At 38.1% G+C, this 21,838-nt stretch overlaps 1 protein-coding gene and 1 long non-coding RNA gene across 4 annotated transcripts in view; both read left to right on the top strand.

Moving 5' to 3' along the window:
- TSPAN9 (tetraspanin 9) overlaps positions 1–21,838 on the top strand; it is a 186,329-nt gene that overhangs the window by 83,548 nt on the left and 80,943 nt on the right. The gene's annotated exons all lie outside the window — the stretch shown is intronic.
- Positions 11–21,286, top strand: LOC308188486. Its single transcript, XR_013945525.1, has 2 exons — positions 11–12,280; positions 12,927–21,286. It is a non-coding gene; the product is annotated as an uncharacterized lncRNA (long non-coding RNA).

The following is a 21,838-nucleotide window of genomic DNA, read 5'->3' as shown; positions in this document are numbered from 1 at the left end:
TGAGTACTGCCTTTTCAGTTGCCTTCATTTATTAGCGTATCCTGTACTGCTGCATTACGTGAATAGTGCATCTTTGAAGTACTACAGTAAGTCACCCCCCCCCATGTTTCCCTCCCCTCCCCCTCCACCTGCATAGAATATTTTCCATGTTAAACCTGTGCCTAATGGGAAAATGCACATGCTTTCTATATCTTTATTATCACCTGATTACTGTGGTTTAACTACTAATTCTTGAAACTCAGTATTCTAATATGTGTTTTGAACTGTATTATTTAAGAAAGGGCAAAATTGTTGTCCTTTAGGAAGAGCAGAATTATTGTAGCATTAAAATCCTGTGGTTGGAAGGATTTTTGCATTCTTTTGTAATACCTCATATTTTATTAAGCTGTAGGTTAGTTTGATTTAGAAGTACATTCTCATTGTTGCCATAAATCTCATGTATTTTGTGTAAACTTCATTTGACAAATGGCTTTTTCATTTGAATGAAGTTCTGTTCCATTTGTCCAATTAAAAACAGTAAATTACATATGTTCTAACCTATTATGGTATCAGCATAAATGCGAAATTACTGGAATAATAAATTAGTCTGGATTCAGTTTCAGCTACAGTTGTCCATGTTGGTGTGTGAAGTTGGAGACTTGCATTTGCTTCTCAGGGGTCTAAATTCTTCCATCGGCCAAGACACATGAAGAGTTGTAACAATGCCTCAGCAAGCAAATTAAAAGCATAGTGCCTACTTTGAGCAAAACGGTGTCACATACAAGGGAGGGAGGAAAAGTTCAAGTCAACTGGCAGCTAGACATTCTTAAGTGAACAGTACTTTTGAGGAAATCACAGGCTGATTGAAATACTGTGTATGCATGAACAGAGCTCAATATGGAATAGTTTGCTTCATTTAAAATCAAAGCACACTGCTTTCTTGATAGTTGCAACTTTTGGACAAATGAACAAAATCATTAATGGTTGTGATCCAGAAATATACAATATGCCTCATACATAAATGAATACACCTCTTTCTGGATTTATTTTGGAAGAATGATCACTTATAGTCCAGTTCAGATAGCTATCTCTGATGTAGGGCTCATCAGTGTACAAATGGATGTCTTACTAGGAGTTTCTCTGTTTGTCTTGACCCTGTTACTGAAATAACATTAAGAGTAAGTATTAATGGGAGATTTGGTATAGTGTTGAACCACACAAACAACAGTGATCTTTTAGCAGTAATAGATTGAAATGTTTCAGTCACTGAAGTTGTGGGAATCTTACTTAAACAGAAAGATAGGAGTGGTAGATGAAGAACATTTGATCAAAATTCACTTGTGATTGTTTTTATTTTTTATTTTATGTATATGAACTCTACCAGAATGTTGCCTTAACTATTACTGGAATAAATCATTTCTATTTGACTCAAAGATTTTATTACTTTGACACCTTAGAAGTATGCATATATATATGTATTTATTTTCATGTGCTATATGTTGCCATTATTTTTTGTATAGCTCTTCTGATACCATTGTCCATGTCCTCTTAACCCTCACCTACTTAAATACGGAATCTTTTTATTTTTATTTTTATTTTATCTCCTTTCCAAGCAGCAACATTGGCTGGGTATAAGACCCTCAGTGCCCATTTTTCCATTTCTTGACCTTGCAAACAATATTTTAGACCTCTTCTGTGTGCTCATCTATGACTATTCAGCTCCCGCTGGACTTTGTACAAATACATTGCTTCTTGACTAAGTCTAACCTACTATCTGAAACAGCTCTCTAGTACCCTGTACTTCCTTAACTCTTACCTCTGAATCCCCTTTGCCCCCTCCCCTATATGTCTTTTCTAATTAGGCTTATGCTGCTTTTCTTGCACTTATTAGACTTTGTCACATCTCTGTCTGATCTAATTTTTTTTTTTTTATGAGCCAGGCTAAACAGAATGAATATGGTACTGTAATGACAATTATGGAAAAATGCTAAAATGCAAGATGTCAAGTAGTTTACAACAGAAATGTGATCCATTGTCCTGGTTCAGAAGTCCCCCATTCTTGACTTTATCTGTCTTAAGACTGGCTGGCAAAATTGATTTTGACAGTTCTGTGTATTCTTCCAGAGGACTGCAGTCTTGCTAGATTCTTATTCTCTATAACCAGGCTATGTTATTGTCCTGTGTCTTAAGCCATTTGAATAAATAAAATTATCTTCTCTTTTTATTCACGGCAATGTGAGCTAGAATGAATCATGCTATTGGCAGATGTTCTTGTAGTTTGACATCTCTGGCTTTGCACCTGGAACCTATGTTTGTCCTACTGTGGCTGTCTGACAGGTTTTGGTTGTTTGGCTCTACACGTGCTCCTTGCTGACACTGAAATTGTCAGTGCCTCCTGCTAGCCCAGCCCTGTCCTTCCCTCACAGCTCTGCCACTGCCCCCAACTCCCTGTACTGAAGCACTCCATGTTATTTCAGTCCTGTCTGTCCTCTCAACCTTTTTTTCCCCATTCACAGGTTTGCTTGTTCTCGTCTGTCCTGGCTTTCAGCACACTGGGCTATTAAGTACAAAATGTGTCTCCAAGCATCGCTGTCAGGGCCGTGTTTGAGACTGTAGCACCCCACTGCAGTTTGAACCTTGCTTCCTTCTGAATTTCTGTTAAGAAATCCAAGTCCAAAACCATGAAGTTGTGTCTGCTCTTGAGCAGTGGCTCTCATCTTTTCTAATGCAAGGTGATTTCTTTTATATATAAAAAAGAAAGAAGAGTCCTGTTTGAGCATGAAACCTCTCTGAACTTCGTATTTAAAACCAAGTGAGACTCCTGTCCTTAGAGGTGAAGAGACCATTGCAACACATTTATCTTCTGACAAAGGCAAGAATTGTATTTTTCATACAGGAACTGGTTTAGGCAACTGGAAACATAGGTGGAAAAACTGTGTTTCAAGGAATTTTTATAGACACAGTCTAGCAGCTGTGTGGGGAATGATGCAGTTAATGGGCCTTCCAGTCTGCTTGTCACAAAGCTACATTGTTCTGAATCGGTAGTAGCAGAAGGCTTGGCTGTGGGAAGTGATGTTTTTCTCCAGTAAAAAGGTGGTTCTTCAATACTTCCACTGGCAAATGAGGAAGAGGGGTAACTTTTAGGGTCCCAGAATGCTGGTCACTGTTAGCTTGAACAATTCTCAGTGTTGGCCCAAAGAAGGATGCTCTTCTGTTGAAGAAGAGGAATCTTTGTTCATTACTTGCTTCTTGACACAGAGAAAAAGACATAATCTGTCCCTTGTGCAGCACTGAGCTGTGCTACACCTTCAGTCTGGCAACCAGCTCATACATATTTGAAGACCAATTATGTATGTGTGTATACATACGTATATAGTGTACACATTGTTATATATATATATAATATTTTGTATATGTTATTTTTTATATGTACCTATATATATATACATATGCTTGAAGGTGATGGAGAAGTGCAGTGGTTAGTGGATTGTCTTTATCTTCACGTAACAAACATACTGCTACTGTGATAACTATGACAAAGAGGTAGTACACTGTTTCTGCCAGACAGGAATTAAGTGTTGGTAAATTAGATTCATGACAATAAAATACAGGTTTTGAAAATTCCTAGCAGATGTAGGAGTTAATGTGGAAGGACTGCATGCGAGTTCCACAAGGCAATTTGATCTAAGTGTGGCCCAGCAGTAAGTCGAAACAGAAGGTGTTTCTCCACCGTATCACTAAGGGCTTCAGGTGTTTCTCTGTGGCCCTCTGATTCTTAGCAGTTGTTCATGGCCATCTGGCATTGCTTTCTTTTAGAGATTAGGGAAGTCTGAGCTGAGGGTTAAGGAAGCTTATAGTATTTAAATGTGTGGCTAGGATGATGATTTACACCGAATTTATCCTAAGTGCATAATATGTTTTGCATATTATGGATGGGGCAACTAGGAATGTTGGTTGATTTTATTTGCCTTCAGAATATTTATGTACAAACACATGGAGATTGCAAAGCAGCCAATATAGCACTGCAGAAGAAATCAAATTTTGATTTTTGCCTCCGTAGATTGCAGCTTAGTTTTCAAGAAAGGTAATCACCAAATGTAAAGATTAGGGTACAAGTATTTAATGGGTACATTTCACTTCATTATTTTTTTTAATTAGAAAAACGATTTACAAGTTTTTTTTTTCACAGACTATATCAGAAAATCTTATTGCCTGTAAAATGGAAATTTTATAATCCAAAAATTTTGAAAAGAAATTTTACTCATGAAATGAGAATTTCATAATGAGAATTAAAAGGTAAGGTTTATAGTGTCAGGAATAAATTATTAAAGCTTCAGTAGAGAACTTTACAAGTAGACAGTCTTCCAAAGTATAATTTGTTCTATTAAATTGAGGTTATGACTCCACATACAGTGAAACATTCATAATACACATCTTGTTAGATTTCAGCGTTGCTTTCATTTTAATATAAAATGCATTTTATTAGGGGTAACATCTAGCAAGATGATTAAATTTCTGATCTTCTGTATTTCAATAGGTAGGAAGGCTAAGTATAGTCAGGAAGGAAGATTCTTAATGTGGCTTCTTTTATAAGTTGTTTATATTTAAACTACTATAAATTCTCATAGGAATAGTACCTATTAATTAATAGTATAATTATGAGCAGAAGTTAACATTTATCTAAGTTAAATGCAGTCAAATTTCCAAATCCAGATATTTATTATTCAGTTTTGAAATAATTTTTTCTAGTAGTTTGTGAACATTTTGCTAAAACGTGGCTAGAAGAGAAAAATATGCTTTGGAAAGTTGCTGGTCCAGAAGTATCAGTGAAAAGTCAAATATAGCAAATTTTTCATTGATGGTGTTATGAAAATTATACTGCATTGATTATTTGCCTTATTTAATCTTACAGCAGGAGTGATTCATGTTTTTTCTTATGATGAAAAACAATGTTGTATGATAATCAGTGAGCATAAAGTAGCACAGCAGCCATGAAAGTCACTTTTTATTAAGTCTCAGACCAAACTAAAACAAAGGGAGTGTGTCCCTTCTCTGTTTGGGTGAGACTGGTGTCAGAAGTATTGATACTGTAGAGCAGCTAAAAATTTTAGAATTGTTTATATAGGGTAATCCATTCTTAAATGTGTATCTGTCCCTATCTGGAATAACTACTATAGCACACTAGTCTGAAGTACAAAGCTTTAATGCTCATCTGAGCCTGCTGGTCAAACAGATAAATCTTGTGAGCAGACTTTGTCCCTATGCATAACCGAAAGTTAATCTCTGAGGTTTAAGAGAGGCACGGCAGAGGGTTTGTTCCTGAAATGAGAACAAAATTGCACATTACAGACTGCTTAGAACACAAAGCATTTTCAAATTCTCTCATTTGTTGTCCTGCCCTGAATGCATTATCTGATAGCACCCATTTTTTGACACAGGGAATAATGACAAGGAGAGACAGTGAGTGACCCCGAGATGCTTTTTTTCTTGACATAATAACGATATTTACTTCTGGCATATTTTTACTGTGATGACATAGGACAGCAGTGAGGTGACAATTGTAGTACAATTCCGTGAGAGTAAGGCTACCAAAAAGAAAAATAATAATCTTAAAAGTTATTCAGGGCAATACAGTGAAATCTGGAAAAGCAGAGGTCTTAATTTTCTAAAGGCTAATATGTTCAGTCACATTAGCAGGAGGAACTCAGTTTTTAATAGGGATTTGAAAAGCTGTGAAAAGAGTCCAGCATTTAGTTTGTTTCCCCTCCAGATGGTATACCACTCTTTAGTTTGCCTATGTAAACATGCACATCAGTGTTGGAGTACAATTAGACAAATATTTTTGCATGTCAGCATTTTGGCTGAGAGAAAAAAATGCAATATGTAGTTCAAAAGCTGTGGTGTCCTAATGAATATGGTGTAAATAAACTCCATTAAGAAAACCGTAATGTGACATTATAGCTTAATAATCAAACTTGATTTGAGGCCTGAGACTATTTTTATTTTAAAATAGCAAGGATTGCTTCAGAACTGAGTTAGACTGGTTAATCCAGGTGGTGGGGGCCCCATAACTGTTTTTAGGGGAGCGAGTCTAAGCAGTTGAAACTTGACAAGGGAGACATCCGATATGGCGCTTTTCATGGTGTTCCTCTCACTTACTGCTCTTTACTAACACCATATTTAATCAGTTGGTGCTTTTTTTTTTTTTTAAATAATTAATTTTGTTTTCCTTCAGTGCAGAGGTGTTTACTCCAGATGTAGGTAGGTCTGAGGGCCATTTGTATCTGTTATTTTGGATAAATGATGAGTTGATTCATAACTCAAAAAGCAGATCTGTTTTATACATCAGTTATAATGTAGTCTGCTGTATATAGTTTCCTCATTTGTATATGCAGAGGTATATAGTCATTGAAAGTGAGAAGCAGAATAAGAATTTCAAAATAGAAAGCATGTGACAACCCCCAGCCTTCCTGGGGGTTAAACCTCTTGAAGAATATTCAAGTTCTATTCCTCATATCCTCTGGCTGTGTGACCTTAAGCAAATCTCTTCAGCCTCTGTGTCTCAAGTCCCCAGTTTTTAAAAATAATCAAAATACCAACTTTTATAAGGCTATGGTTGTAATCATGGTGTAGAATTATTAACTTTGAATAATCTTAATAGCTGCAACGTATCTTACTTACCTCTGGACTCACAAGCTCCTGTAGAACATATCAGTAAGCTGCTTGATTTGGCCTTTGTCAGCATGCTCCCTTTATGTCTCTTTGTGCTGCCTTCCTGGTTAGTATGTCTGCAAGAGGCTGATCCAAAGGGGTATAATCTTCCTCACGCAAGTAGAATAGGATAAGCTTGTAACTCCATTGTCTGGCTGTCTGAGAGGGCATCTGATTTGCTTATTTAAATGTTGCTGATGAAGAACATAACCTGAGTAGAAAAGATGAGGGAATGTAGTTCAGTTTTTGGAAAGTGATGTTCAGTTAATTGGGGTTTTGCTGTACATAAAGTTAAGACATTCCAAGGGGGCAGCCAGGTTGTTGCAGATAATTTGGTATTGCATAGTTAGTAGTTCCTCTGTGTTCATACCACATCACTGGTAAGGTTACCCAGTCTTTCAGCAACTCACTGGAACTTGGAATTAAAGGAGGAATTCTGATGAATATTTTGGACTCTGCTTTAAATACCTTGAAGGTATAAATAAATTACACCTTCCAAGAAAAGCAAAGGGACCTAATGTGGCTGGAGGTGTGTTATTAAACAGTGAATATTTGCTGAGCTTTTTGTGGCGATAACATAAAATTTAATCATTTTAATATCAGTTTAGAGAAAGGGCTGCAGACATTGAACCCAAAACAATTTCAGAACTTTCTAAAACAAATTAGATCTAATTCTATTCAGATCTATTCAGCTCAGTCCCTTGCTGCTTAGGAGCAACTTAAATTGCTGCATGTATTCAGCAGCCATAGCTAAACTTCCAAGTGTTTGGAAATTTGGGGTGATTGTTCTTTCCTCCATCTTTTCCTGAACCGGGCAAAAGTTCACATTGCTGTCCAAGCCTCTTTCATTGAACTACTCCATCCAGCTTAGCAGGGATATTGAATATTCTTGGAGCTTGCTGCTGGTTTGAAGTTCAAAAGTCATCTGTCATTTATCTCCATTAGTGTCTGTCAAAACTTGGCACCATGGCAAACAGGTTTATCACTGCTGAGGTAGTGCAGGTGGTGCTAGGTTTGCCACAGCATTACTATTCGTCTAGCTCATGTTTGTGGTTGTCCTTTAACAAGTCACAGTCAAGTCCCTAGAGCATTAGTAACCAGTCTGAACCCACCTGTAAATGTTTAGTGTCACAGTTGCCACATGGGCTTTCATCTGGTTTCTCACCCAGTGCCTCTATACTCTCTAGCTGTTGGTTGTCCTTGCATCCCTTGGAAGAGAATGGAAGCTGAAGCACAGCGTGTCTAGCTAGCAATATCTTTGATTGTTTCCTTGAGTTTTCTATGTTTGTTGTTAAATGCAGTATATGAGAATTAATTTTTCAGAGTCAGAAGTATTAATAATTTAAAAGAAAATTGTTGCTTCCATTTTAGTGGGAAGGAATTGTGCACCCATGGATTCTTGTTGAGTCTGCTTGGTCCTCATTGCAAGCTGAATTTGCTACTCCTGTCTTTTTGCCTGTCTTCTGACTCTCCTAAATGTAAACCCTTGTGCACCAGAGAGACACTCTAATCAGTGCACCAGAGAGGCATACATTTGAAAATACATTGAACTACTGTCTATATGTCTTTCTTCCAATATAATACTGGTCATGAAATGTCAGAGACTGAATTTGTATCTTTTTGATTTCTTTTGTATACTTCTTCATATTTCTTTCTCAAGTGCATTCAGGTACAATTTCAAGGGCTGTAGGTACAAACTGTAGAAAGTCACTGCATGACTGTTGATTCTTAAAAGCAGCATCTTGAAACATCCCTGTGTGACTGGGAAGTATATAACATGCATTGAGAGTCATTGCAAGGATTTAAAATCAATAGAAATGGGTGTGCTAATCTCTTGCTGCTTACAGAACTATTAATTTCAAAATTATAAGGAGCTGTGATTTACAGTTTTTTAAACTAAAATAAGCATTTTTTCTTTTTTTTAATTTTTGTATGGTTAAGAGGACTGAAGCAAGAATACAATGAGCTTTCAAAGAAAATAAGGTTATGAACAGACAACTGTAAGCTGTAGGGTTTCATCAGCTTAACGAATTACTAGTAGTTAGCAGAGATGTATTAGTTGCTTGTGCGCATGTTTCTGCTATGCTGCACATGCAATGAAAAGCATGTTAAGTTAAACCAAACAGCTTACTCTGCAAATACTGTGTGTAATAGTTAACAATGGAAGCAGTTAACTCAGAGTAATTCTGTCATATGTAATAATCTCTGTATGCCGTAATGTGCAATCACTGTAATGGTGTACATTCTGAAATGGTGCAAAAATGAGAGAGGGGTAAAAATTGGCACTGTACAATAAGATTCACTTAATTTGGTAGCTCAGAGAACTAAAATCCACATAAGATTTGCAAATCTAACATGAACAGTTTTGCAGCTGATCACTTCTGATTCATTAGATTTTTGCACCTGAGCCTGTAGCAGGTCCTCTGATTTTTCCTTTTAGATGGTTTGACTTATATCGGTATCTAGTAACTGAAAGTTGTTCTGCTGGTAACTTGAGGTAACTTTCAGTTACCAGGAAGGCTACTTCTGAATCAGAGGTTTGTTCTTTTAGGGTTCTCGATTGATTTATTAAGCACATCTTTAAGTAATGTTGCTGGATGTTATATTTTGTTAGTAGCTGTGTCATTGCTGGGTAGCTTGCATTCTTCACAAGCCTCATTTCTTCTGTGTTGTCTTGGAGAACTTCCAACCAATTATGTTCTTAAGCAGGTAAAAGAGCTGCCTGTCAATGGATTGTAGTTCAGAAATGTAAACATCTCATTTCACGTCATTTCAAAGCAGTTTTAAACTAAATTGCTGGTTAAGAATCTTGCTGTCCTATATACTCGTTCACCATCCATTCCAGTTATTCTAGCTATCGCCATGTTCCCAAAGAGTGCCTTTTCTGCGGTGTCCTTTGGCTGCAAAAAAAGCCAGTTCAACCTTGGGTGGGGGGGAGGGAAGAAAAGACAACTTTCTGATCTTAATTGCTCTTTCCTCAGAGTTCTGATTGCCCTGTCATCTCCACTTCTGCTGTTTTAAGGAATTGACATTACATCTGTTGCCGTAAAACTTAGTCCCTTAAGACCATTCGATGTATTTATCCTCTTGACACCTTGTAAGTACCGGCAGTGCTTTTATCCTCATAATACAGGTGGAAAGCAACCAAAACAAAGAGAATACCTACAGTGGAGCACAGTCTAGAGAGCTGAAAGCTATTGGAGACCAGAACTAGCAAGTCCACATGTAGTACAGATATGCTCGTATGGAGTTCTGTTTGGCTGTGTGTGCATGGCATTGTACGTGAGCTTAGAAATCCTGCCTGTTACATACCATGAGCTTGGGTGTCTTTTGCTGCGGTCTTCCCTGCACTTTCATTTCCAGATTAGTTTGGGCAGAGAGCTTACGTCTGTCTACATCCATGGTGTAGATGTGCCCTACTAAATGTTTTGTACAAAGTTAAACTGAATCTGGACCTCTCAAGTCTTTCATAAGTGTCTTAAGCAACAGGCCATCTGTTATGCCCAGTGCCTTGTGGGAGACTTGGCGCAGGCAAGACACCTCTGAACTCTGCATGCTTGTACAGCATGGTCCACAGGCATAAAACTCCTTTCATGTTCAGTACCTTAAAACGATCCAGGCTGTGCTCTCCAGAAGTCTAGCATGTCACTGGCTTCCAGAATTACCTAGAAGAGTGGAAGTTTTCTCATGTCATGTAACAAAAATCCTAAAACTCCCCACTACCTGTAACGTGTCCCTAAGAAAATTAAAGCTGTCGTCTTGAGACTGTCAACCAATGGACTTGAGCCAAGGTGAAGAGATATCTCTCTTTGTGGTGTCCATTAAAATAAGTTATTTTGTGACTCCAAACTAGCTAATACAATAATTTCATGAATGGTAAATAAATAAACCAAAATAAACACTTAAAAAAGGTAGAAGAATTAAGATGAAAAAGCTTCCTGTTGCATATCTGGCAATAACGGTTCTTTCTGCTTTTCCGAGCCTTTGAAGCCGTCCGTATGTGTGTCTTCAATTGTCAAACTTTTGTTTTAATGGCCTTTTCAGTGGGTAAAATGTAGAAAGAACTCTTTGGTAGGATCTTTTTATTCCACAGCCAGGATGTTGGGTTTATGTCTTTCAGTGCTACATTGGTTTTGTGTCTTATGGGGTGTACTTTGTTGTGTTTGTTTGGTTTTTAGGTGTTATCTACTTTGCTCATAGACCTGTGGAGGTGGCTGTGATATATGACCTTGGTGTGATAGAGCTATCTGTTACTCTGGCAGGTTGGAAGCTATTTTCTTGGGAATTTTCACTGTCTGCCTTTTGGTAGATATGGAAACTGTCACTATTATTGGATTTTGTCCTGTTTTTTTTTTTTTTCTCAGCCTGTTCTCCCTTTTATATCTCAGTTGGAATAAAGCATTATTGTGTTTCATGATTTATTAAATCGTAGTGCTAAGGCTTCTATCGTTCTTCTGTGAGCATCTAAACTGATGATCCAAATAAACCGTAGTAGTAGGGTTACACACTGAGACTACTGTGTTTGATTTATATTGGTTTGATTTGTCTTCTTGTAATGAGGCTTGAATAAAAAAATGGATATATTAGATGAAACCAGAAGTTCACATATCCTGAGTGTAGATGAAGAAGATTGCAACTCTAAACAGTTACAAAATGGTGTAAATAATATTTTCCTGACTTACTTTCCCAGCTTCCAGTGGGTGCTAGGGATTTCTTAAACTAGAGGTGACAGGTCTATCCTTCCTGCTTAAAAGGCACTAAAGGAATTGAACAAAATCATGTAATGCCTTTTAAGTCATTTATCCTTTTGGCCTTCTGAAATTCTGTGGCAGTAAGTTCAGTAGCCTAATTATGCATTGTGTGAAAGAGAACCTGCTTTTAACCCTACTGCTTGATGATAATTTCAAGAGATGCTGACAGTCGTTCTGAAAAACAGTGAACTGTCCTTTCTGCTTGTCATTATTGTTTTTATTTATTTTATTTCATTAGTGGAATGTGAAGGAAAATCAGAGAAACTCTAATGTAAAAATGAGGTTACAGTAGATATTACAGTATATAGCAGATGTTTAGATCATAGTATATGTTTCATAGAATCATAGAATATCCTGAGTTGGAAGGGACCCATAAGGATCATCAAGTCCAACTCCTGGCACCGCACAGGTCTGCCCAAAAGTTTAGACCGTGTGACTAAGTGCACAGTCCAATCTCTTCTTAAATTCAGACAGGCTCGGTGCAGTGACTGCTTCACTGGTGAGCCTGTTCCAGTGTGCAACCACCCTCTTGGTGAAGAACCCCTTCCTGATGTCCAGCCTAAACTTCCCCTGCCTCAGCTTAACACCGTTCCTGTGGGTCCTGTCACTGGTGATAACGGAGAATAGGTCACCTGCCTCTCCACTCCCCCTCGCAAGGAAGTTGTAGACTGCGATGAGGTTCCCCCTCAGCCTCCTCTTCTCCAGGCTGACCTCAGTTGCTCCTCATATGTCTTCCCCTCTAGGCCCTTCACCATCTTCGTCGCCCTCCTCTGGACACTCTCCAACAGTTTAATGTCCTTTTTGTGCTGTGGTGCCCAGAACTGCACACAGTACTCGAGGTGAGTTTAGATTAGTGTTTAGATTATAGAATCATAGAAAGTTTAGGTTGATAGGGACCTCTGTAGACCATCTTGTCCAACCTTCTACTGAAAGCAAGGCCTTAGATTATAATACCCAGCCTTGAGTGTTTACTGAAAGAGAGATTCCATCATTTCTTTTGGTAATTTATTTCACTACTTATCAATTCATTCCATTTGTTTTCAGTTTTTCTCATATGCACACAAAAATTCCCTCAGCAACTTGTGCCTATTGCTTGTCTTAGTGGCACTCTGCTGGATGGTCTCCAAGTTTTTAATGTCTTCTGGGAGGACCAAACCTGGACACAGCATTCCAAGTGTGGTGTAACAAGTACTGAGAAGAGTAAAATAATTGTATCCCTTGATGTGCTGAATACAATCTTGCCAATGCAGCCTGGGACATGATTTAGATGCTTACACTAATATTTATGCTGTTGTGGTGCAGGGTGGTGTAGCTTTTAACGTAGAATTTAAAACATTGGCATGCACAGCACTCCATATGAGTTCAGTTAGATGAAGTTTTACTCCAATGACAGAAAACTTTTCATCCTCACTTTTGAGCATTTACATTCCTACTATATTGCTGCAATTTAACACTTTCATTCTTTTATTATTTATTCCCTGAAAGAATGGATCTGACTGCTTTCCCTTGCAGTCTCTTCTGAAGAACACTTCAGCTAAATACTTCTGCTTCTTTGAGCCATTCAGCACTTTTTGTAGCCTATCCTGCAGCTGTGTCACTAAGTCACATTTAAACTCCATCCAGCTTGAATGTACAGATGGCACAAGTGCTGACAAGAACAAAGACACCGATCTTTTCCCTCCTGCATCCAAGCAGCAGCAATGTGTGACTGTATTCTGTGGTATAGTATATTGATTTTATGCATTGCTATATGTGTTATACTGCTTTACAGTATTTATCTGAACTGCTTACTAATTTTTTTTGCTTCTACAGCAGTTGTATTTCTGGTCTGATCTGAGCTCCTGCAGTCCACAAAGTGCTTGTTTTGTCTGTTATGTTTAGTCTCACTAACAAAGTGAGATTCTCTTTATATCAGAATCTCAGTCAAAGATTCTCTTTATATCAGAATCAAGAGATTTCAGGAGTTCATGATTTCATGTTTTTTACTGGGGCTGGGGAAGTGTGAGTACTTTTTTTTTGAATAAAAACTTAATTTTTAGTGTGTTTTGCTCAAGTGTTTTTAAACGTTGCTTTGTATTTTGGATTTACCTTGGGTTAAGACAGGAAACATCTAAAATTGGAAAAAAAAAAAAAGTGTATGTATGAAAAATCATCTGTAGAAATATAGTTGTTGGTTGTTTTTGTTTTGTTTTGTTTTTTAAAGTGCTTTATTGAAGTGACTCCATGACAACTCTGTGTGTTTCCCAGAGGTGTATCTGTTTTGGTGTGTCCTAGTTTTAGCCACTTCTTCATGTTCTTAAATATGTTTTCTTCAGAGGGCTATGTTGGATCCCAAACATATTTTTTTCAGGATACTTCATCTTGCTTGTCCTCACAAAAAATTGCTGGAATCAGGCTTGTTTCCACAACACACACATTTCTAGAAGGTCCAGGAATGCAGGTTTCTCACTTAAAAGCTTCTACAACTGTGTGTGAGCAGTAATAAAGGGTTGACACAAGCCTTTGGGGACAACTTTAAATGAGTGAACTGTTGCCTATTTCAGCAGTCTCGGGGATATTTTTCCCAACTGCTTGGATGCGGTGTTATGAGCCTGACCCAATCCTTAGTGACATCTTGTCAGGCTGATTAATGTAGACTCCAGAGAATATCTGGAGCTTTTGCTGTATGATTGATTCATTTTGCCAATATAATTCACATTCCTGTGGTCTGAATAACAAACAAGTGATTTAATGAACCCCTCCCCAGCTTATTCTAAATGGCTTATCCTGATTGGAGCAAGGCATGCTTTTGGAAAGCTTAAATACTTGCTGTATTTTACATGCTGAAAATCCACTGAATTATACACTTCTCCCATAAATTCAAATTAGAAACACGAGGATGAATTTCCTTCTTTGTCCTACAAATAGACATCAGAAATTTTACTGGTATTACAGTTGTCACTTACTCCTAATTTTGCTGGCCACTGCTTTTATTTTCTCACTGTGCTTCTTACCCTGGAATGTGTTTCTCCTGAAACCTATTTCTTTGCAGCATTTCCTATTTGTTATCTCAAAAGGTGGGAAAAGATTTGTTATTCCTCAAGGTTGTTTTTATCTCCTGTACCCCTGATGCTGATATTTTTGGGTGACGTTGCACCTTGTTTTGTGTTTGTGTTTATAACTTGTCCATAGGTGTTGTCTATCTTAATACCTGTGTCTTGGGAAATTCTCAGGAGAGTGAAAGAATCTATATCAGGAGGGTAGTACTCTACTAAAACAATGAGCCAAAACAACAGAAAGGAGAAATAAGCCATCCAGATACAAACAGAAATTGTGTTTGCCTATTATTCAAGAAGTCTTACAATCCTGGTTGCGAGATCCTGATTCTGGATCTATAAAGAGCTCTTCAACAACCGTATTCAAGGAGGATGTGCATAAAAATGAATATGAAAGGAGGAAAACAACACTATTTATTTTTATATGTGTGAAACCATACTCAGCTTTTAGAGCTGTGCTATATCTGCATCATAAAGAAATATCAAAGATAATGGAGAGGATAAAAGCTTCCTCCATTTCTTCCTCTCTGTTGGCCCCTAGTCTCTTCTTCCTTCTTTTTGTCAGGATCCATGTCATGCAGTTTGCTGGTGTCCCAAGCCTAGCTATACACTTGCCTATCTCTAGTCCACTCTTAGTTTTGTTCGTACTAATATCCTACCTGCCCTGCTATCATTCAAAACTTGGTAACTGAGTAGGGGAAGCAAAGATCCTGATCAGGTTATGATCAGGTTTCTGAGGAATAACAGCTGCTTGCTTATTTGCTTTCTTTCCCAGCCCCCATCAGAGAAAGCTGAGAGAGGGTTCATTTGCACTTGTGTGAGACATTGCTTTTAAAAATCAGATAGCAGCATGCTAGCATTCACGCAGTTTGTCTGACATGACTTCAAACTATTGAGTGGATAATAGGTAGATTTTTTTTCCTCTTAGGTTTTAAAGAAGAGCTCAGCACTTTATAAAGAGCCTTGTTTCTGATTTCAAATTATTGCTAAAGGTTTCTAGAAATGATAATTGCAGTACCATCTCAGTAATGACCTCCAGAATAATTTCTTGCTTCATTGCAGTTTAGGAGAGAGGAAGGCTTCTTCCTTCATTGCTGCTGCCCTGTGGTGTCTCCTACCTCTCTTCTTACAAGACTGCAATCAGATGTGACATTCGTTTCAGCAGTGGCTCTTTTTGCCTCTATATCAGTGCAGATTTATGGCTGGTCGTTGATGCAATGTATTTTCTGACTAGTCAGCTTAGGGTTATCTGTTATGGGCAGTGTTGTGGGCAGGCCTAGCAAAGGAAATTTTCAAATCCAATAGCATGAAGGGGAAAAAAAAGGCTTACTGAATTACAGCTGCTTAGGATTATATAGATTTAAGACCTGTCTTAGTGCTGTAACGAGCACAGCAGTGAGGAAACAAAAGGCAGCGTACAGAATCAGGAAGACATGCCTGAAAGGAAAAACCTTGGGACCATAGAGCTTTCCACAGAGATGACATGTCATCACTGTTCTGGATGGGCCCTGAGTTATTTTTCCTCTGAAAGATTAAGTAGTATTTGTGGTGCTTATTTTGGTTAAGTTTAACTAAGTAAGTTAAGTTCCTTAGTTTAATTTAAAAGTGGTTTAAGAAACACAGCTGGAGAACATGACATTATACATAACGGAGTTTGAAATTGTTCTGATGGTATGGCATGGCTCAACTCTTTGAGACTCAGCAGGGGCAGCCTTTTGCCTAGCAAAAGGGAGGAGAAAGAAAAGGGTACAAACGTATTTGGTTCTCCAGGGTGAAACAGTGGACACTGGAGAAAGACTGGATACGCTACATCATGAATATGCCTAACGTATTCTTTGAGTATTTGGCAATAGTTGAGCCCATTTTAATATACCTTTTAAATAGACTGTATGGCTTTCAGTGAAGTTGTTTTATAACACAACGGTTGTGCAAATAGTTGGAAAATCAAGTCTTGTACTGTGGTTCTAGATTTTTTTTAATGGTTTTGCTGTTGTCGGTCCTCTCCCTCTCTCCCTCTTTTTGGCATGAAGCAAAAAGCTCGTTGTGATTTAGTTGCTGTGTAAGGTACTACTTAGGAAGGGACCTTTTAAAATTGTTTTCAGAGCATAGTCATTCAAATATAACAATAGAGAGAAAATACATTTCAGCTGACAAATGACATGAGCTTTTATTTAACATTTTTTATTCAAAGGTAGTGAATTGGGAAGACCTGCTTAAATGAATCCATTCTTCTAACTTAGAATAGTGTGGTTTCATAAAAGAGATTCCTGTTCATTCTGGACTAATGTGTACCCATGTGAGCCTATGGCAAGAGCATAAAGAACTCCATTTATGACTTCATGTGGACTTCCCACAGCATAGGGTGTACAAGCTGATGGCACTGCCATAGCTGCCACTGAGCTGCAACCTCGACACTATTTCTTTACAGAGGTTTCCTTTAATATATTTGCTCACAAAAAGACGCCTTGTGATGTTTCCAAATTGATTTAGGAGACACGGGCAGAGGGAAACATAAGGGTGTTTTATATTGAGGTTACCTGTGTTGTAGATGAGGGATCTTCTATTTTTCCCATTTGCTAAGCAAAAACTAGAGGTTAAAAATCAGAAGAGCACAGGGACTTGGGAGAATCCAGGTTTGCTTTGGAGTTGTGTGCACCTTGTTCTTTACTGCTGCCTTTAATGGGCATAAATAAAATAAATCAATAAAGTCAGGGCTCAGGAGGAGCCTTATACTTTTCTTGTGCTAATCCCACTGAAATGAAAACTAACAAAAAATTAAGATGAAGATCTTGAAGGCACAAGGAAAGTTAATACACCTTTCTTCTTCAAATTTCAAAGTACTTCACTAGGGACTTTGCTTACCTTTCTGTGGGGTTACAAGGTGGGCATCTGAGATACAAAGTAAATACCTTTCCTGACCAGAGTCTTGCTGTATGACAGGTATGTAGGGAAGTATACTTCACTTTTAGTCAGGTCAGCTGTCTGCTAGAGGTCTTTCTAGAGACCATCTTTCTGTGTTTTTTTTTTTGTTTTGTTTCCTTTTTTTTTTTTTTTCTGTAGTTGTAACCGCCTCTGGATTAGCAAGCCAGGAAGCTGACATTTTATTAGCTATGCTGCTCGCAATCTGAGAGCTGAATGAAAGTGTTACTTAATACATCCATTTGTATCTCGTTGGTGTCTAGCTCTTCCAACCCTATTAGATTTGAATTAGACTTCTCAGCAGTGGAATCTTCCAAGGTTACATACCTCATATCTAGGAGTTCTTTGAGGAAGGTGTTCAATGTGTAACTTGTGAGTGTGAGATGACAACGGCTTCTTGTAGGTGCTTTTGCCCTGTTGCTACATCAGGCTAGCCTGGGTATGTAGTCAGCTAGGACTGACCCATTGTCGTCATCTGCGTTCAGAATATTCTATCCATACATGGTTCAAGTCCTATACAATGGCCAATTGGCCAGTTGTGATTGGCCAGTTTTGGCTGTTGATTTTCGTGTCTGAGATAACCTGGAGGTCTTTCCACTCCTCCTCCTTTTAGCACTATCAAGCCCAGGAGTGTATCTACATGATTGACAGAAATAGTTGCTTCATTGAATCTGTGATACCTTGTACAAGAGTGTCGCAACAACTTCTCAAAGAGCAGAACTTGCCTGGCAAATGCTTTGATATGAGTCAAAATGTGGCAGAAGAAAATAGCTCAATTTGTCTCTAAATGGGAAGGTGGATATTTCAGATTTCAGAGTCAGCAGAAAAAAGTCTGTATGAAAACAAACATGACTGATGGGGAAAAAAAAAGATATAACACTGGTTACAGTGAGATAGTCGTGCCTGATACAAAACACAGGGTAGTAAGGTTTAAATTTTTGTTGCTCAGGGCAGAAAATATCTTTTTCTAGAATGGAAAATGCAGCTCCTTGCAAGAGGGATTGTGTGTCATCATTGTCACATAAAATAATATTGTCCTAATAATTATAATCTTTCTCTCAAAGAGTTGGAGCTGGAAATAGAAAAGAGTTGTTTTTTGCTGATTTGCTTATTGGTCACAAATAGTTTCAGAATGATCTGACAGGCTGTTGCAGTCAGGTTTTGCTAGGCTTATGGGAAGATTGAAGGAAGTAAAGAGCTGATAGGTGAGCTCCAAAGAGAGGCCTAAAATTGACATGCCCTGGTACGTGGTATGTACCTGCTAGCCAAGAAGTTAGTCCTGGGAGGAGGCTTTAACTTCGATTATCTTATCTGCATATGCAAGTCTACCATTCCTTCTGGGACCCTGCAGGTAACCTGGAGTGGAGCACAGTGTGGACATATGCTTATGTTGATATTTGCCTAAAGTGCCGTATCAGGGTAATTCTCAGCGACCGAGGTTGTGTGTGATGAGATTCTGAATGAAGAGAGAGTAAAAGATGCTCCCAACAGCTGAGAGATGGATCTGAAATGGGTTAGGCAAACCCAGGAAATACTTCTCCATATATTTTATAGATGGTGAGTTGGAATATGTAAATATATAATACAGTTAATGAATGATTTATGGAACAGCTGAGAATTGAACCCATGTCTCCTGAGGTATGATTAAAGTTCTCAACTGCAATATTGTTCTTACTTCTCTTAGGACCTCTAGATGATGATGGTCTTTGCAGGGTGTTAGAGATTTTTGAATTCAGTAATTCTGCAGACAGTTTTGAAGTGATGCTGAATCCCGAATGTACAGAATGTTTGTAGACTCTGCAGGAGTTAAATGACTCTTGAAAAAGGTGATTTATCTCTGTTATCCTTTTTCTGTTGTGTAAATGACAATGAACACAGAAAGGGGAGTAGTACTTTGTTCCAGAGCTTACATTTAAGATGCCGTGAAGAATACATATGGTCCCAGCTCATACTCTTCTTTCATTTTCCACTGAATGTTTCACGTACTCTTGGGGAGGTTTGTACTGGGATGGAGAATCTCACATAACTGGTGATTGCTGTGGTTAGTGCAGCTACTAGGGGGCTTATAAGTAAGATAGAAAGAGACTTTTTACAAGGGCATGTAGTGATAGAACAAGGGTTAATGGTTTTAAACTGAAATAGGGTAGTTTTAGATTAGACAGTAGGAAGAAATACTTTACTGTGAGGGCGGTGAGGCACTGAAACAGGTTGTCCAGGAAAGTTGTGGGTGCCCCATTCCTGTTAGTACTCAAGGTCAGGTTGGATGGGGCTTTGGGAACTTGCTGTAGTGGAAGGTGTCCCTGTCCATGGCAGGAGGGTTGAAACTAGATGATCTTTAGTCCCTTCCAACCCAAGCCATTCTATACTTTGTCACTAATGAAAATGTTGCATAGCTTTTTAAGCAGCTTAGGTGGTCCAGCTTTCTGTGCTTTTTCCTCTGTCTTTGATAGCAAGGAGAAAAGGACACTTAGTGTCAGATTAATGTTGCTGCTTTAAGAAGAGTATTCTCTGATCAGAAAAATCTTGAGGAGAGAATCTTGGACTCTTCTCCAAACCACCTGCTTGCAAAATGGCTCTCTTAGAGCTACTGTTGAAATCTCGCTATTTGCATGCGATTTGGGGAACACCATAAACACATCTGCTCTTTATGTTAGTGCCCTAGAGTATAGTTACTTTTTATGATCCTAGTTTACGTAAAAATTAGCCCTGGAAAAGTGAAGTTTTCATTCAGTCATTCCCTGAAGAACTTGCTGTTCGTTTGCCTTTAAGGAACCAAATATAAAAAGTGGTTTGGCAAGTCAGTTTGTGTAAACCACAGCAACTGAGCTGCACGTGTCCCGGCAGTGAGGTAAGTGTAAGATCTCTTCCCTATTGGCTTGTCATGGCCCCGACACTTCCCCCTGCACCCCCTCACCTCTGCATACTTTTGAATGGCACTTCTGAGCACAAGTGATTTTAGAAACAGCCCAGCCTGAGGAACAGAATAATTCTTTACATTGCACTACTTGTGCTAGACTGGGAGAGCTCAAAACATTTTTCTTACTGTTCTTTTTATTGTTGAAAACCAATCCCCTGACAGAATGCACAGATATTTTTTGACTGCTTAATGGAAGTAAGTTTTAATTTTTTTTTTTCATCTGTATTCTCCTTGAGGTGTTATCACTGCCTCTTAGCAGCTGAACATGACCACCCAGGAGTGTAATGCTTGTGGTGTGTCTTGGTATAGTGAGCAGGAATGCAGAGAATGGAAAAGAGAGATGGGTTCTTACAATTATGGGTTTGGGGATGTGTTTGTCATTGTTTTTTGTTCCTTCTCACTATGTTTTGACTAAATTAAGCAATGAAGAGTCTCTTAAACTTATGAAAGAATTATCCAGCTCTATTAAACCCTTGCAGTACTTCGTATTCCTTTTGAGATGCTTGTTCCATCAACATTGGCCAGATTTGGTTTTGCTATGATGCCTTCTTGATCCAAACAAAATTCCTTCTCTTTGTATAGTACCCATTTTTTTGTTTTTAATTATGAAGTGAGTGTGCAAGCACTGAATGGATAGATAGATACAGGACACCTAATGGTGATGCCCTCCTTGACTGAATTAAAGTTCCATTTGAAACCAGTATAGGTGAATGGGAAAACTTTAACAGCAAATGATGATAGCGATGTAGCAATTAGTATTGGAAAGATTTCAATGTTGTCAAATATCATGATTTTTGTATCTCCAATAATTGAAGAATTATCTTAAACTCTTGATCACAGAGCCATGTGATTATTCAAAATACTAGCTGAAAAGAAAACAATCCAGAAAACTAGGCAAAGCATAAGCCCTGGCAGTTTGTGAGAAAAGCTCTAAAACATGAGTCAAAAGGCATAAGCGGAAAAAGAAAGAAAAATAATCTAGAACATATTACTGACAAAAAATACCTGCCTTTTTAATAGGAAAAAAAAAAAAAAAGCTCTTAAACATGGATTTTGAGGGACCAGACTTGTTAATTGTTACCATCAACAAAGGAAGTGAGGAAAAGAAAGGGCAAGGGTGCATCTGGAAAGCAAGTAGTCAGGCAGTTGTAATAGAAGGAATTGGAATGAAGTTAGTTGGAAGTGAAAAAAGAGATAGTCAGTCAATGGAAGGAATTACTGTTATGCTCAGCTCTTTGTATTTTCAGTGGGAGTTGAGTGATGACTCAGCACCTTGCTGTCTTATGCTCGAATGGACCCATTTACTGAGGGAGCTGAAAGGGATGTTCAGAGTGAGGGAGTTAATTCAAAAATGTGAGTTAAGAACTCTAGAGAACAGTGAAGTTGTTCCTGGCTGTAATGGTGAGGAGTGAGTTTTAGATATGGAATAGTTAGCAAAGCAATATTTTCTAAAGCAAATTTTGTCAAGGTACTATAGCAGTCTCCTGAAAAACTTCCTAAGAGACTCCCTACTGAAGAGAACAAAA

This window comes from Anser brachyrhynchus, assembly GCF_964034855.1.
Source record: "Anser brachyrhynchus genome assembly, chromosome: 1".
NCBI classification, from domain to species: Eukaryota; Metazoa; Chordata; class Aves; order Anseriformes; family Anatidae; genus Anser; species Anser brachyrhynchus.
Note: the sequence above shows the minus strand (reverse complement) of the source record. Positions and strands in the feature narration are given on the sequence as shown.